At 41.2% G+C, this 16,088-nt stretch overlaps 1 protein-coding gene and 1 long non-coding RNA gene across 5 annotated transcripts in view; one reads left to right on the forward strand and one right to left on the reverse strand.

Annotated features, from left to right (window-relative positions):
• The window catches only part of METTL21C (methyltransferase 21C, AARS1 lysine), a 44,725-nt gene extending 43,635 nt beyond the window's left edge, over nt 1–1,090 (reverse strand). Inside the window, exon 1 of one of the 3 annotated variants that reach the window (XM_068268010.1) lies at nt 1,019–1,090. The gene's annotated coding sequence lies outside the window, so the exon portion shown is untranslated. The remainder of the gene's footprint in view (nt 1–1,018) is intronic. The other 2 variants (XM_068268011.1, XM_068268012.1) reach the window with 2 other exon arrangements.
• LOC137546057 (uncharacterized) overlaps nt 1–16,088 on the forward strand; it is a 31,946-nt gene that overhangs the window by 2,085 nt on the left and 13,773 nt on the right. The window contains exon 1 of one of the 2 annotated variants that reach the window (XR_011026164.1): nt 2,544–2,590. The exons of the other annotated variant lie outside the window; for it this stretch is intronic. This is a non-coding gene — a long non-coding RNA (uncharacterized lncRNA). Of the gene's footprint in view, nt 1–2,543; nt 2,591–16,088 lie in introns of those variants that run through there. 2 annotated transcript variants of the gene reach the window in all.

Genomic DNA, 16,088 nt, shown 5'->3' on the forward strand with positions numbered 1-16,088 from the left:
ATGTATTGTGTAGTGTATGTATTGTAGTCTAGGGCCAATTTAGGGAGAACCTAATCTCTTATCTCTATGTTTTGGGGATTTGGAAGGAAACCGGAGTGCCTGGAGGAAACCCATGCAAACATGGGGAGAACATACAAACTCAGGTGCCCTGGCTGGGATTAGAACCAGGGACCGAGCGCTGCAAGTGGAAAACAATGATCACTACACCACCGTGCTGCCCATAGCCTAGGCTGTTTAGCTAAGTGGGATTCTCCTTCTAGAGCACTCTAAGAGACCAGGCATTATGTTCACTAGATTCGGAATTCTCAGTAAACAAATATTCTGCAGAGCTGCATCTGACAGCACTAAAGATGTTGCCATGTGGGATAAATTGGGGTGAGGAAAGATTTTGCAATGGGTGAACCTTGGCTAAATAATGTATAAATAAATATTGTAAAAAAAAATAAACAATACTATTCATTAAGTTAATCTTACTTCAGTTCTTCTTTAAAACCTGTCAGCTACTCATGTGGTTATGGTTGTTGCAAGTGAGGCAACCACTGTGAGCAATTTGAGGAAAATGTTGTCAAGGAGCACCCTCTATAGACTTAAATGCTTGTAGTCACTGTCTTGCATAAGCAGGATCTTTGGTGACCCTCTCTAGGATTAGCAATTAGGGTTTAACACAACACAATTACAAAAAAAAGACATCCAAGTAAGACCAAATACATTTAAAGGTATAAAAAAAACTCTGAAGAGAGCTAAATTTACCTACAAAATTTTTGGCAAAGAAGAAATAAATTACTTATTTTAGGTGTCTTTTGATTGTTGTAGATACCTGTATTTGAAAACCCCCCATATGCGATCATTATTTGTTACTTGAATGCACACAAAAAAGAAAGATATTCAAATTGCAGTCATTTTGCCTACTGCCCCTGTAGCTGATGAATGCAAAGTACTCTAAACAATCATTTTTATATTGAAAGCATAATTCCTCTGTTTATTGCACGTTCAGAATGGAGTTAATATTTATACATACCTGTAGTGCTGTCAGTAATGAGATCCTGGAACACTGGTCCTTGTGGTCCACACTGCCTTTACTGACACTGTCACACTGCTGTCACAATATCAATGCATCACATTTAAATGATTGGGTCATCCAGGGGGCTGAACTGTGACTATCGCATTCTGCATAAATCAGTATTGTTGGTATCCAATACCAGTGTACCACTTTTGCTCCAACTGAATGTGTGGTCTCTTGTAGCTCTTAACACTTTTATCAAATGACTCATTACAAAAACATTTTTTTTTAAGTTTTAATTAAGAAAAACTTAATTTTAGATTTGCATACCATTGTTTGGAAGCTTTTTTTAATGTTCTTTTACCCATCTAAAAAAGGTCTATGCTTTTAGAATTCATCTTATAGACAAAAACATTTTCTTTGAACATTTTGGCAGTTTGAAAGGAATGTTGGCTTAAGAGCCTTCGGGCCTGTTTCCACAACACGCAGATTGGATGCAGAATGGATGCAGAAAAACTGACTCCAATGAATGCCTATGGGCCTGTTTCCACTAAACGCAATTTTTCTTATGCATATTTTCCCATAGGTATTCATTGGAGTCCATAAGGGCCTGTTTCCACTACACACAGATTTGATGCAGAATAGAGGCAGAATGGATGCAGAAAAACTGACTCCAATGAATGCCTATGGGAAAATCTGCATCAGAATAATCACGTTTAGTGGAAACAGGCCCATAGGAATTCATTAGAGTCAGTTTTTCTGCATCCATTCTGCATCCAATCTGCATCAAATCTGCATATAGTGGAAACAGGCCCTTCAGCCAACATTCCTTTCAAACTGCCAAAATGTTCAAAGAAAATGTTTTTGTCTATAAGATGAATTCTAAAACTATAGACCTTTTTTAGATGGGTAAAAGAACCTTATGAAAGCTTCCAACAGACAAGTTTGAAGGATAGTTGGACAGATTTTAGTAGGTATGTATGAGCCATACATACCTACTAAAATCTGTCCAACTATCCTCCAAACTTGTCTGTTGGAAGATAAGGTGTGCGTGTGTACGGCTGGCAAACAACCACATGACCAACTGATAACAGGTTGTTTGCCAGATCCAGCCGGAGGATCAATCTGACCAACTATCATGCAGGTTGGAATGTGCGTACAAGTCTTTTGAACAACTTTGTTGTTTTTGAATGCAGACATGTTGTGCAGTTTGTCATTTAGCTTGAGCGCATAGTTTTAAGTGAGTTGGTTGTTTAGCGTGTGTGAACGTACATGTCATGTAAACAACTTGTTGTAAGATTGGTCATGTTGTGTGGTTGGTTGTGCATTAAGTTGGACATGTGTATGAGCCTTTACCTCTCTCGGAGATGCACACCAGGCATACCGTATGTGGTTTAATATTTTGATTTTATTGCACATAAACAATGCATTTCACTGGGCTGTCCCTCTTTTTCAGATTTAATTTGTAGGCGCTAAAGCCTAACAAACCCCAGCCAGTGGACAGACCTGTGAAACACATTGACCTTGTATTTTTGTGCAATAAAATGGAAATATTCCACTGCATACAATTGGTGTGTATCTCTGAGAGAGGTAAGCTGACAATACCTTTCCTTTTAAACTGTTTTTAAAATTTTATGTATTTTCAGTGCCTCCATCAATTCGTTTATCTTTTATACGCCTCTGTTAGGCGGTTGTTGGATTGGGAGCTGGAAAAGCTGAGGAAGTTGACTTGCTGGCCAAGCAGCAGTAATCGTGTGTTGCTGCTCACAGTGAAGACTTGTTGTAGGATTCTATTGTGAGTGACAAAACATGGTTTCTGCTGCTTGGCCAGCAGATAGAGTTCCTCATCTTTTCCACCTTCCAGTCAGTTTTTGTTGTTTTTGAACTACAAAAGTAAAATTAGTGCGACTACTGAAGTCCCAAGTCGCCTAGGACCCGTACCAGAATGGAGACTGGTTTTCCCACGTAAACTTCAATTGATAGTTGCATCCCTTGGAACCCAACGTGTGAGTGCATCTCTTTTTTTTAATACAAAAGAATTATTTTTTATGAATATCACACTATTGGCTTTTGGTCTCTGTCTTTGCTTTGTTTTTTTGGTCCCAGTGTTCTTGGAATATCATCTGTTATGCACTATCTCTACCATGAGTAATATTTGCCATTATCCTCTGGTTTATGCCAGTTACTATCTACTTTTCACTCATTATTGCATTTATGGTTTTGTGCATATAAGCACTGCGCTTATTTTTGGTTCTTTTTTTTCTCATTTGTTTACTTCTGATTTATGCACTGGGCTTTGTTTCTGTGATTATTGAACTAACTGCATTATTTTCAGCGGCAATCAGATTTCTTATTGATATAAAATATAGTGTACAGGATCCGGGTCCTTTTTTGCTTCAGGCCTCTTTCACATCAGGACGTTGCTTTTTAGGGGACCTTTAAGGTCGCATAACATGCCCCTAACGCAACGCCTGGTGGTGTTGAAGGAGGACGCCAGATTGAGCCGCGTTATGCAGCTCTTGGTGCGCCTTTTTTGTTCTATAGTCTGCGGAGACCACGTGATCGGAACACTCCGCATCACGTGGTCCCGCCAGCCAATAAGCGGCCGCTCCAGGAAGTAAACACTGCAGTGCAGTGAATATTAATTAGCCATGTGGCTAAACACAACAGCGGACTCTCCCCTCCTCCTCTCCTGCATTAATAAAATGAAAAAAAAAACATTACTGAGCATGTGCAAACAGTATAACGCGGCTAAAACCGCGTATAACGCACCGCATGCTGCACTTTCATATACCATGCAGCGTTACAATGTAACGCAACGTGGGCACTGTGAACAGCCCATTGATTTTTCATTACTGTGAGTTTGGCTGCGTTACAGGCTGCTGTAACGTGCGCCTGTAACTTCCCACTGTGAAAGCAGCCTCAGAGCAAAAATCTTTCACTGATTGCAAATGCAACTGATCAGGGGGATTCATAGGTTACCAACAGGGAGATTGTTCTTATTCTTTCTTGCCTCCACCTTGCAGTGTTGTCAGGCATGTCATGCCATATGTGTTTTTTTTTCAATATGTTTTTCCTTTTTTTGGACCAGTGATTGCATGATATAATTCATATTTGAGTATTTATATTAGCGGTGCAGCCTTTTTGAGGAATTTCTTGTTCTTCCTAGGTATAATGAATAATAATAAAATTAAGTGCAAAAAGAATGCCTATAAGGTCCTAAAACCGTAGGGGACTGAGGCTGCATTAAGCAATTATAAGGAGTGCAATAAACGTTGTAAAAAAGAAATTAGCTGGAAAAGATTGAAGCTGAAAATCAAATCGCTAAGGATATCAAATCTAACCCAAAGAAGTTTTACAAGTACATTGTCACGGACGGTTGCGGGGCCGCAGGCGCGTCCTGTAACCGCCCGTGAAGAAAAAGCGATCGCACTCGATTCCCTGCATCGATTGCGCTTCAGATCGATAGAATCTGGGTTGAGTGTGTAGGGGCAGCTGCAGTCTGTTCTCAGCAGAGAGAGAGCACCAGCCTAAATGCTGGATGGCTCTTTTGATATGCTAATGAGCCTAAGCCTAATCTGCCCCTGAGAGTCCCTGGCTTCAAGCTGTGCTGATGGCCCATCCATCAGGTATAAGGTGACAAGCACCATGGCAGAAGCAATCTAGTTGGGGGAAAACCAGACCCGCTGGCTCCCTCCCAGCAGGGGAGGTGACACCTAGCTGGCTGCCCCAAACTTCAAAGAGCCTTTGCCTGGGAATAACCTGAGTCTCATAGCATATCCATAACTTCCCAGATCTGTCATATTTCTGGGGTTCCTGAGATGGCAGCTTCACCAAACGTGGGGGAAGTGTAGCATGAGCCCCGGCGCTGGTTCTGAGGAAGTTTCAGATCATTCTGAGGTAAGGACTGCCAGTTAGGCAGTTTGAAAGTGCCCTGATGATACCACAGGGGTCCCACCCCTCATGTCTGGTATCAGGGCGCTGGGTAAATCGAGACAGACCTGAAAATGTTAATAAATCTGCCCTGACCTGTACGGTTCTGTGAGATAGAGCCCATATATGGGTAGATATGATTTCTAGTCCCCAGGACAAGGGGAGGGCTCACCTCATCTTCTAAGAGGGTGTGTGGCTCCCCGCCCTCACTCCCTCCTACTGAATCAGGGGCATAAGAATGGCAGAGGACTCAAACTCAGTGTCCTCCACCCTGGAACATCTTGAACTCATCAGGTGCCAGCTTGAGGATATGCTGGCATCCACCTGGTCTGAACTCTGATTGAAACCCAGAACTCTGATTTTTCCCACAAAAAGGACATCTTTCCAGGAACTAAGTATTTTTCTCCCTTTTATTTTTTATACTGGCTATTACTGTCTTAATAATTGTGATTTTAATAATTGTCTGTATATATTCATTATTTATATTGCGTGAATAAACGACTTTCTCCAAGTCATTCACTGTCCGCTACCCTGCTTATCAGCACACGCAGAACTGATCCCGGGTCTCTGAAGATACGCTACTGTTTGTTTGTTGTTGGCTAGACAGAATGTCGTATGTTTAACCGTTTTATTCGCAGGATTAGTCAGTCAGTTAGTGGGCTCCACGGTCCCATGATAACCGCGGTGGTGGCAGTTTACTCTGAACCAGTGGGTGAAGTTGTAATCACCCGTGTCTCACAGGCTCCCTTCTGAGTTGTCTGCGGCTAATTCTTAACGGTTCCTGCGCATTGACTGCGACCAGAGTTCGCACGATCTGTGCGCTGGCACCGTTTAGAAGGCTAAGTGCGGTCAGCCACTAGGGCTCCTGTGACATACATCAACTCTAAAAAAAGGAAGGTTGAATGTATTGGACTCCTAAAGGATGAAGGTGGGAACTCAATGGTGAATGACCAAGCTAAGGCAGAGTTAAATGCTTTCTTTGCTTCTGTCTTCACAAGGGAAACATCACTGTTGCAAATTACAGATGCAGAAGAGTCTCAATCTTCCAATTGTAATATTAAATACTTAACGCAGGAAGAAGTGAAGATTAAATTAAATTAAAAATAGACAAGGCACCTGGCCTGGATGGCATGCATCCTCTGGTCCTAAGGGAATTAAGTTCAGTTATCGATAAACCCCTTTATCTTATCTTTTGTGACTCTTTCAACTGCCAGTGTTCCATTAGATTGGCGTACAGCCCATGGTTTCCGATTATTTAAGAAGGGCAAAAAATTAGATCCAGGAAGTTACAAACCGGTAAGCTTAACATCAGTTGTATGCAAACTATTTGAGGGGTTACTAAGAGATACTTTACAAGACTTCATAGTAGAAAATAATCTTATTTCTCAACATCAGCATGGGTTTACTAAAGACAGGTCCAGTTTGACTAACATGCTCAGCTTTTATGAGGTAGTGAATGCTAAAGTGGATATTGGGAATGCTGTAGATGTGATGTATTTGGACTTTTCAAAGGCCTTCGACATTGGTCCTCACAAAAGTCTGGTGCAAAAGTTGAGGATGCAAGGACTGGGGAAGAGTCTGTGTGCATGGATAGGGAACTGGTTAACTGACAGAAAACAAAGAGTTGTGGTTAATTGATCGTACTCAAAATGGGTGGCTGTTAGCAGTGGGGTCCCACAGGGGTCTGTACTGGGTCCAGTGCTCTTCAACTTATTTATTAATGACCTAGTAGATGCAGTAGAAAGCAATTTTGCTTTTTTTGCAGATGATACAAAATTGTGCAGAATCATCAACTCTCAGGAAGATAGTTACATATAGCAACAGGATCTGGATAGGATGGCTATATGGGCACATAAATGGCAGATGAAATTCAATGTTGAAAAATGTAAAGTCATGCATTTTGGTCGTACCAATGGTCTAGCACCATACAAAATAAAAGGGATACAGATGGGGACATTAAACTTGGAGAAGGACTTCGGAGTACTCATCAACAACAAGTTAAATAATTGTATTCAATGCCAAGCCGCTGCAGCTAAAGCTAATAAAATTTTGGGATGCATAAAAGGGAAATAAAAATTCAAGATGCTAGCATATTTTTGCCCCTGTTTAACTCTCTAGTAAGGCCACATCTGGAATATGGAATTCAGCTCTGGGCACCACATTACAGGAAAGATATTGCAGTTTTAGAGTAGGCGCAGAGACGAGCAACAAAATTGATACGAGGGATGGAAGGTCTCACTTACCAAGCAAGGTTAGATAAACTGCGTTTATTTAGTCTAGAGAAAAGACGCTTTAGAGAGGAGCTAATTAACATGTATAAATACATCAGAGGGGAATATAAAAGCTTGGCGGATGAGCTTTTTGTCCCTAGGCCTTTACAAAGGACTAGAGGACATGATCTGCGCATGGAGGAAAAGCGTTTTAGCCATTTATTTAGGAAAGGGTTCTGTACAGTAAGAGTGATTAAGATGTGGAATACATTGCCACAGGAAGTAGTTATAGCAAATTCTATATCTGCATTTAAAGGGGGCTTAAATGATTTCCTGGCTTTGAAAGACATCCATGACTATAATTACTAGGTATTGCCCAGTAGTGTTGATCCAGGGATTTTATCTGATTGCCATCTGGAGTCGGGAAGGATTTTTTTCCCTTTTGGGGCTAATTGGACCATTGTAAGGGTTTTTCGCCTTCCTCTAGATCAACAGGGATATGTGAGGGAGCGGGCTGGTGTTGTACTTTGTTTTCTGGTTGAACTCGATGGACGTATGTCTTTTTTCAACCCAAATAACTATGTAACTATGTAACTATAATTGCATGCTCTCATTACCTGGGCCTTGCATGCTCAAAATAAATTACATGTGCAGGACTATTTCTCATGTCTCACTAATGCCGTCAACAGGCACACGGGAAGTTGCTATCACTGGCAAATTAGAGATAATTAATAGTAATCATACACTGTTTTCCAACACACTAAGCTGGTGGTCTTTGCACAGAACCTACAGAAGACCTATGATTGTTGCCATAGGTGGCTGAAAATGGGAAGATACAGGCAATGCCAGATAATGTCTGCAAATATGTTGGTACTTACCAATCAAAAACATCACATTAAACTCAGAATACAGTAGTTTGCTTTATTGTGAAGTATTGGTATTAGCATATTTTGAACTTCTGATTGCCATTTAATCTGTTTGCAAACAGAAGAGTTTCTATTCAGTATCTGAAAGATTTTGGCAAAGTGCCTGGACTTATATGCCGTAGGACTAATTCTACGACCTAAATAATATCCTTCTACTGCATTTCATAATCCGTTTACAGGAGCATTTCCCCCTTAGAAGACAAAATAAATCTTTAAAATACTTTGGAGTCAACACTGCTTTTTGTGATAAAGATATCAAGCTAATATCAAGATATACAGGTGTACAGTAATAACTCAGACTTGAGCATTTCTGGGATGCCACTTATAATCGACCGCAATTTGGTGATTGATGGCTTATTTTTAAATGGATTAATAAAGAAGACATTTTACTCCAATTCTCCCCTGGCGCATGTCATACTTTCTTAGCAGAGCTATTGTTGTTAGTTCTTGAATCAATTAATGCTAGGCCGGTTATGGAAAAAATTTCCTTATTAGCCCCAGTTCAGGCTTAAACATGTTTGTCTTAAGGCGAACACTTTTTTTTTTACTTTCAAAGTTTTATTAACTCAAGGCATGAACAACCAACTTCGGCCAGAACAACGCATTTCAGAAATACAATAAAAAGATTAACATAGTGAAAATTGCATACAGTACAGTATACAATGTACAGGGGCAAGTAGTCATAGATGCTAGACCTGGTAAGAGATAGGGTTATTTATCTTTGGGGTTATGAGCAAGGAAAAGAAAGGCAAACACGTTTTGACTGATTGATACTACTTTCAGAAGAACTCCCCACATCAGGCATTGGGCATCCTCATTTTTTTTTTCACTTTTGTAGAAGGGATTGGGAATTATTTCTTTCAGAGGAATGATTTCTCTTTTGATGTCCATATGCTCTATTGGCAAGTACTGCCTTTTACCCTATGACTGGAGTCCTGACGAAGTGAATATTGTTCATGAAACATGTTGAATCTCTGAACAGTTTATGATTATGGACTATGGGTTGCATTGTCGATGGCAACAAATCTAACAGCTGAGTAAGACAATGACAGAGAAAAAAAAGGTGACCTACAAGCCACATTAACAGCAGTGGTAACATAAGATGTGGAGATCTCTAAGCCTGGATACTAGAAGATAGCTGTGTCTGAGGACTCCATTACTGCAAGACACTCTGGCCCATATGCAATTACTTTTTTCTCCTGAGTTTTCTCCTAGGGGATAATTTTTCATCTTGCATTTAAAATAATTTTCGAGCACTTTACAATTGAAAAAGTGCCAAAAATAGGTGCAAAGGTGGTATTCAAATTATTTTGAGTATTTTCTTGCTTGCTGGTGGGTTTAAAAGGCATTTTATTACAAGTTGTGAAAATATCACTTAGGAGAAAACTCGGGTGAAAAAGTGAATTGCATATGGCCCTCTGTAAAGTAAAGAGGTTTGTATAACACTCCATGGGCCATATGCAATTCACTTTTTCACCTGAGTTTTCTCCTAAGTGATATTTTTAAATTTGTCAATAAAATGCATTTTAAGCCACCAGCAAGCAAGAAAATACTCAAAATAATTTTGATAGTGCCTTCTCATCTACTTTTTGGTACTTTTTTGGTTGAAAAGTGCTGGAAAGATATTTTAAATCAAAGATGAAAAATTATCTCCTAGGAGAAAACTCAAGTGAAAAAGTGAATTGCATATGGCCCCATATGTCAGTCTGCACTATCCATCTGCCATCATGGCATACATTTTTGCATTCCTCCTTTTCTACTGTCATCTGCAGTCTTTCTTTTTGTACCTCTACTGTCTCTTTTCTACTTATTTAACTCTTTCTCTCTTTGACCTCTACAATTCTCTCTTTCCCTTTGCCAGCCTGAACTTTCTGCAACACTTTCTGTTAACCTCTGCAGCATTTTGCATTCTCTCTCTGCACTCCTTGCACCAAATACAATTCACTTTTTCACCTAAATTTTCTCCTAGGTGATATTTTTGCAACTTGAAAATAAAATGCTTTTTAAACCACCAGCAAGCAAAGAAATGCTCAAAATAAATATGAGGCACTCTTTACTCTCATTCTTTCCTCTTCCTTGTAATCTCTCTCTCTGGCCCATATGCAATTCATTTTTTCACCTGACTTTTTAGCATTTTACAATGGGAAAAGTATCAAAAAGTAGAAGAAAAACGACTGTCAACATTATTTTAAGTATTTGTTTGTTTGCAGATAGTTTAAAAGTCATTTTATGACAATTTTTGAAAATATCACCTAGGAGAAAACCCAGGTAAAAAAGTGAATTGCATATGGCCCTCTATGTTGCAACTTCTCTCTCTCTCTCTCTGGCCCATATGCAATTCCGTTTTTTTACCTGAGTTTTCTCCTGTGTGATAGTTTTAAATTTGTCAATAAAATGCATTTTAACCACTTCACCACTGAGGGGTTTTACCCCTTGAACACCAGAGCAATTTTCACCTTTCAGCGCTCCATCCATTCATTCGTCTATAACTTTATTATTACTTATCACAATGGCATGAACTATATCTTGTTTTTTTCGCCACCAATTAGGCTTTCTTTAGGTGGGACATTATGCCAAGAATTATTTTATTCTAAATGTGTTTTAATGGGAAAATAGGAAAAAATGTGGGGAAAAAAATATTATTTTTCAGTTTTCGGCCATTATAGTTTTTACATAATGCATGCTACTGTAATTAAAACCCATGAAATGTATTTGCCCATTTGTCCCGGTTATAAAACCGTTTAAATTATGTCCCTATCACAATGTTTGGTGCCAATATTTTATTTGGAAATAAAGGTGCATTTTTTTCAGTTTTGCGTCCATCCCTAATTACAAGCCCATAGTTTATAAAGTAACAGTGTTATACCCTCTTGACATAAATATTTAAAAAGTTCAGTCCCTAAGGTAACTATTTATGTTTTTTTTTATTGTATTTTTGTTTTGTTTTTTTAAATTACAAAAAAAAAATTGGGGAGTGTGGGATGTAATGAGTTAATTTATTGTGTAATCCAATGTAATTGTATGTGTAAAATGCTTTAGGGTGTAGTTTACTATTTGGCCACAAGATGGCCACAGTGAGTCTGTTTACATGCGACCTGTAAGCGTCCGGAGGGACACTTACAGGAAGCAGTTGGAGGCTGGGAGAATCACAATGATCGCGCTGTTTCTCATAGAAGCAGCGGATCATTGCGGGGGCTTAGATCAACGAACGGGAATGGATTTTTCCGTTCATTGATTTCCGGGCGAGCGGACGGCGGGTGCGCGCGCATGAGCAGCGGGAGCGCGGACAGCAGCGGTAGCGCGGAAGGTACGGATTTCTCCGTCCCTGGGGGTGAAAGGATGGAAAAAGGGACGGAGAAATTCGTACCGCCGGGGGTAAACTGGTTAAGCCATCAGGAAGCAAGAAAATGCTCAAAATAATTTTGATATTACTTTTTAATTTACTTTTTGGTACTTTTTTAGTTGAAAAGTGCTGGAAAGTTATTTTAATTTGAAGATGAAAAATTATCTCCTAGGAGAAAACTCAGGAGAAACTCAGGAGAAAAAGTGAATTGCATATGGCCCCCTGGCCCATATGCAATTATTTTTTTCACCCAAGTTATCTCCAAGGAGATAATTTTCAACTTCTCTTTAAACTAAATTTTCAGCATTTTACAAGTACAAAAATACTAAAAAGTTGGTGAAAAAGTGGCATCAAATTTATTTTGAGCATTTTCTTGCTTGCTGGTGGCTTAAAAGGCATTTTATGACAACTTGTGAAAATATCACATAGGAGAAAACTCGGGTGAAAAAGTGAATTGCATATGGGCCCCTGGGCCATATGCAATTCGAGGAGATAAGAAGCTGAAAACATGCGAGCTTCTTATCTCCTCACATCGCTCAGGATTTACCGGCAAATTCAATTGCCAGTTTCACCTGAGCGATGTCCTTGCGTAAAGGAGCATAACTCAGGCGAATACTAGGTATTCGCTGAGCGATGCTCCTGTGTGGCCAGCGATGTGGAGCGAGGCATTTGTGCCATGGAGCTGTCCTTCAGCACCACAACACTGCTGCCTCGCTCCCCGGGAAGATGCGCGCGCATCGTCGCAAGAGCCAGCGCATCATCGCAAGGCTCGTACCCGCCGCCCGTCACCTCCTGCCGCTCGTCGCTACCGCGGGACCTTCAGAAGATACATACCTGCATCGTTCCCATCTTGCCGCATGTTCCACGCTGCTCCTCTGCTCATCTCTGTGACTGTCAGTGTTCTTGGAGCCGGCAAAGCATCTTTGAGTCTCCCGCCGGTGCTCCCCATTCCTCCACTAGGTGGCCCAATGAGAATCATTCTGATTCTAATTGGACCAATGAGAATCAGGATGATTCTCATTGGGCCACCTAGTGGACGAATGGGGAGCCCCGGCGGGAGACTCAAAGATGCTTTGCCGGGATCCGAGAACAATGACAGTCACAGAGATGAGTGGAGGAGCGGCGTGGGACATGCGGCGAGACAGGAACAATAGAGGTATGTTTTTGTTACATTTTAAATAGGTAAGGAGTCAAAACTGACTCCTTTACCTATTTAAATCACTGACATCTGGGGTTTCCTTAGTAAAGGAGGCTCCCAGATGCCAAAATCAGCCCGCTGACAGCAGCGATAGGTCTTTTCGCCTGCTCAGGGCAGGTGAAAAGTTAGCACCTATGTTTGGCGGGAAGCATCGCTTCTGGGGGGGGGGGGGGGGTGCAAAATGCAATTGCATAGGGAGAAAGGAACTTGCTGGGCGATTATATCGCCCAAGCGAGTTCTTTTCCGTCCTGGGGGGTGTTAAATGCAATTGCATTAGGCGACCTTGCTGACGCCTAATTTAAGAACTCGCCAGCACCTAGCGCTGGCGAGTTTGGTAATTGCATAGGGCCCCCTGTCTCTTTTTCTCTCTCTCTCTCTCTCTCTCTCTCTCCCTCTCCCTCGTTGTCTTTTTCCCCTTGCTTCTCTCTCTCTCTCTCTCTCTCTCTCTCTCTTTTTCTCTCTCTCTCTCCCTCTCTCCGGTTGTCTTTCTCCCCTTACTCACTCATCACCTTCCATACTTAAGAAATATACTGTACAGCACAAATTCCACTTTTGGCCTACAGGGTACACTTTTGCCATTTTTTTAAATATACTGTACTGTATTTGATGCTACCCATGCATTCATATATGCCTCTTTTAACCACTTTAACCCCCGCGGTATGGATTTCTCCGTTCCTTTTTCAATCCTTATAAAACCAAGGGACGGAGAAATCCGTACCTCCCGCGCTACCGCCGCTGTCCGCGCTCCCGCCGCTCGTGCGCGCGCTCCCGCCGCTCGTGCACGCTGCCACCCGCTCGCCCGGGAATCAATGAAGGGGAAAATCCATTCCCGTTCATTGATCTAAGCCCCCGCAATGATCTGCTGCTTCTATGAGAAACAGCACGATCATTGTGATTTTCCCAGCCTCATAGTGCTTGCTGTAAGCATCCTTCCGGACGCTTACAGGTCGCATGAACACAAACTCACTGTGGTCATCTTGTGGCCAAATAGTAAAACTAAAGCATTTTACATATACAAATACATTAGTTTTACACATTAAATTAACTCATTACCTCCCACACTCCCCAATTATTATTTTTTTGTAATTAAAAAAAAAATACAATAAAAAAACCCATAAATAGTTACCTTAGGGACTGAACTTTTTAAATATTTATGTCAAGAGAGTATAACACTGTTACTTTACAAACTATGGGCTTGTAATTAGGGATGGATGCAAAACTGAAAAAAAAATGCACCTTTATTTCCAAATAAAATATTGGCGCCAAACATTGTTAAAAGGGACATAATTTAAATGGTTTTATAACCGGGACAAATGGGCAAATACATTTCATGGGTTTTAATTACAGTAGCATGCATTATATAAAAACTAGTGTTGCCGAAAACTGAAAAATAATGATTTTTTCCCACATTTTTTTCCTATTTTCCCATTAAAACACATTTAGAATAAAATAATTATTGGCATAATGTCCCACCTAAAGAAAGCCTAATTGGTGGCGAAAAGAACACGATATAGTTCATTCAATTGCGATAAGTAATAATAAAGTTATAGACGAATGAATGGAAGGAGCGCTGAAAGGTGAAAATTGCTCTGGTGTTTCAGGGGTAAAACCCCTCAGTGGTGAAGTGGTTAATAGTGTAATGTTTATTTACATAGCATGTAATGCTTCTCAGGGACTCCACTACTGGGATCTCTGCCTGAGTGGATATGGTTTTATAATTATGAAGGAGAACCACCCTACCTGCTGATTTTCCGATTCGTGCAATTGTAAGATGAATGCAATAGGATCAATGCAAACATTTTTTTTAAAGGACAACTGAAGTGGGAGGGATATGGAGGCTGCCATATTTATTTCCTTTTAAGCAGTACCAGTTGCCCGGCTATCCTGCTGATCCTCTGCTTCTAACACTTTTAGCCATAGCCCCTGAACAAGCATGCAGAAGATCAGGTGTTTCTGACATTATTATCAGATCTGACAAGATTAGCTGCATGTTTGTTTCTGGTGTTACTCAGACACTGCTGCAGCCAAATACATCAGTAGGACTGCCAGGCAACTGGTATTGTTTATAAGGAAATAAATATGGCAGCTTCCATATACCGCTCACTTCAGTTGTCCTTTAAGCAGTAGAGGGAAGACCTAAAGTTCTGCAGAGAGGTCTTTAACCTCCTTAGCGGTAACCCCGTGCTGGACACGGGGTAAGCCGCCGGAGGGTGCCGCTCAGGCCCTGCTGGGCCGATTTTCATAATTTTTTTTTTGCTGGACGCAGCTAGCACTTTGCTAGCTGCGCCAGCACTCTGATCGCCGCCGGCCCCCGCCCGATCGCCGCTATTTGCTGCGGCGCGCGGCCCCCCCCCCCCAGACCCCAGCGCTGCCTGGCCAATCAGTGCCAGGCAGCGCCGAGGGGTGGCCCGGGACTCCCAATGACGTCCCGACGTCAGTGACGTCGGTGACGTAATGACGTCTCGACGTCAGTGACGTCGGTGACGTCATCCCGCCCCGTCGCCATGGCGACGGGGGAAGCCCTCCAGGAAATCCCGTTCTATGAACGGGATTTCCTGATCGGAGATCGCCGAAGGCGATCGAAGCGGGCGGGGGGATGCCGCTCAGCAGCGGCTATCATGTAGCGAGCCCTCGGCTCGCTACATGATTAAAAAAAATATTTTTTTTTTAAAACTGCTGCGCTCCCTCCTGGCGGTATTTTTCATACCGCCAAGGAGGTTAATGAAGAGATCTTTTATTTGGAGACTCCGATAGATTAAAGTTGAACTACAGCCAAAATATTTTTAGTTGTAAATAGAGCTCCCAAGAGTTGCAAACACTGTGAGGCTGCCCATAGTCACCGTATAGTTCCTTAATTCCTGTTGTTTTACTGATAAAAGAAAGTGAGTGAATCTTTCCAAAGCATCAGTAATAACCTTAATTGTATAACATACTTCCCCACACTGTTAGAAAATGAATTTTAACCCTTAGACTGCTACGGATACCTATAGGTGTTCTGTGTTTTTGCATCCAGACGCCACAGACATGTAAAGGCATTTTAGTACAAAACTACTAATATTGTCAGATAAATGCGAGCTGCTATTATTTCACAGCTCATTTAGGATAGTGCGCCTTTGTTATATAAGTCCAAATATATTTTATGCAGTCAATAGTGCAACAGTCCTTATGAGTAACTTTTCCAAGATTCCTGCTTCTTAGGCATACATAGACCACCACCATACCCTATAGGAAACGACTCACCCTTCACTAAGACCACCAATTACGTCTTAGCTGCGCCAACTAAGCGCAACTAAAACCTAATTGGTGGCCTCAGTAGAGGGTGAGTCGTTTCCCTAGAGGGTATGTTGGTGGTCTATGTATGCCTAAAACAACGTCTAAAAGGCACTTCCTACTCTACTCGAAATATGCAAATAATTCTAAGCTGATGCAGAATTATGCAAATGTTACTGCAAATCTACGGGCTTGAAAATGGACAAAT

This window comes from Hyperolius riggenbachi, chromosome 2 (genome assembly GCF_040937935.1).
Source record: "Hyperolius riggenbachi isolate aHypRig1 chromosome 2, aHypRig1.pri, whole genome shotgun sequence".
NCBI classification, from domain to species: Eukaryota; Metazoa; Chordata; class Amphibia; order Anura; family Hyperoliidae; genus Hyperolius; species Hyperolius riggenbachi.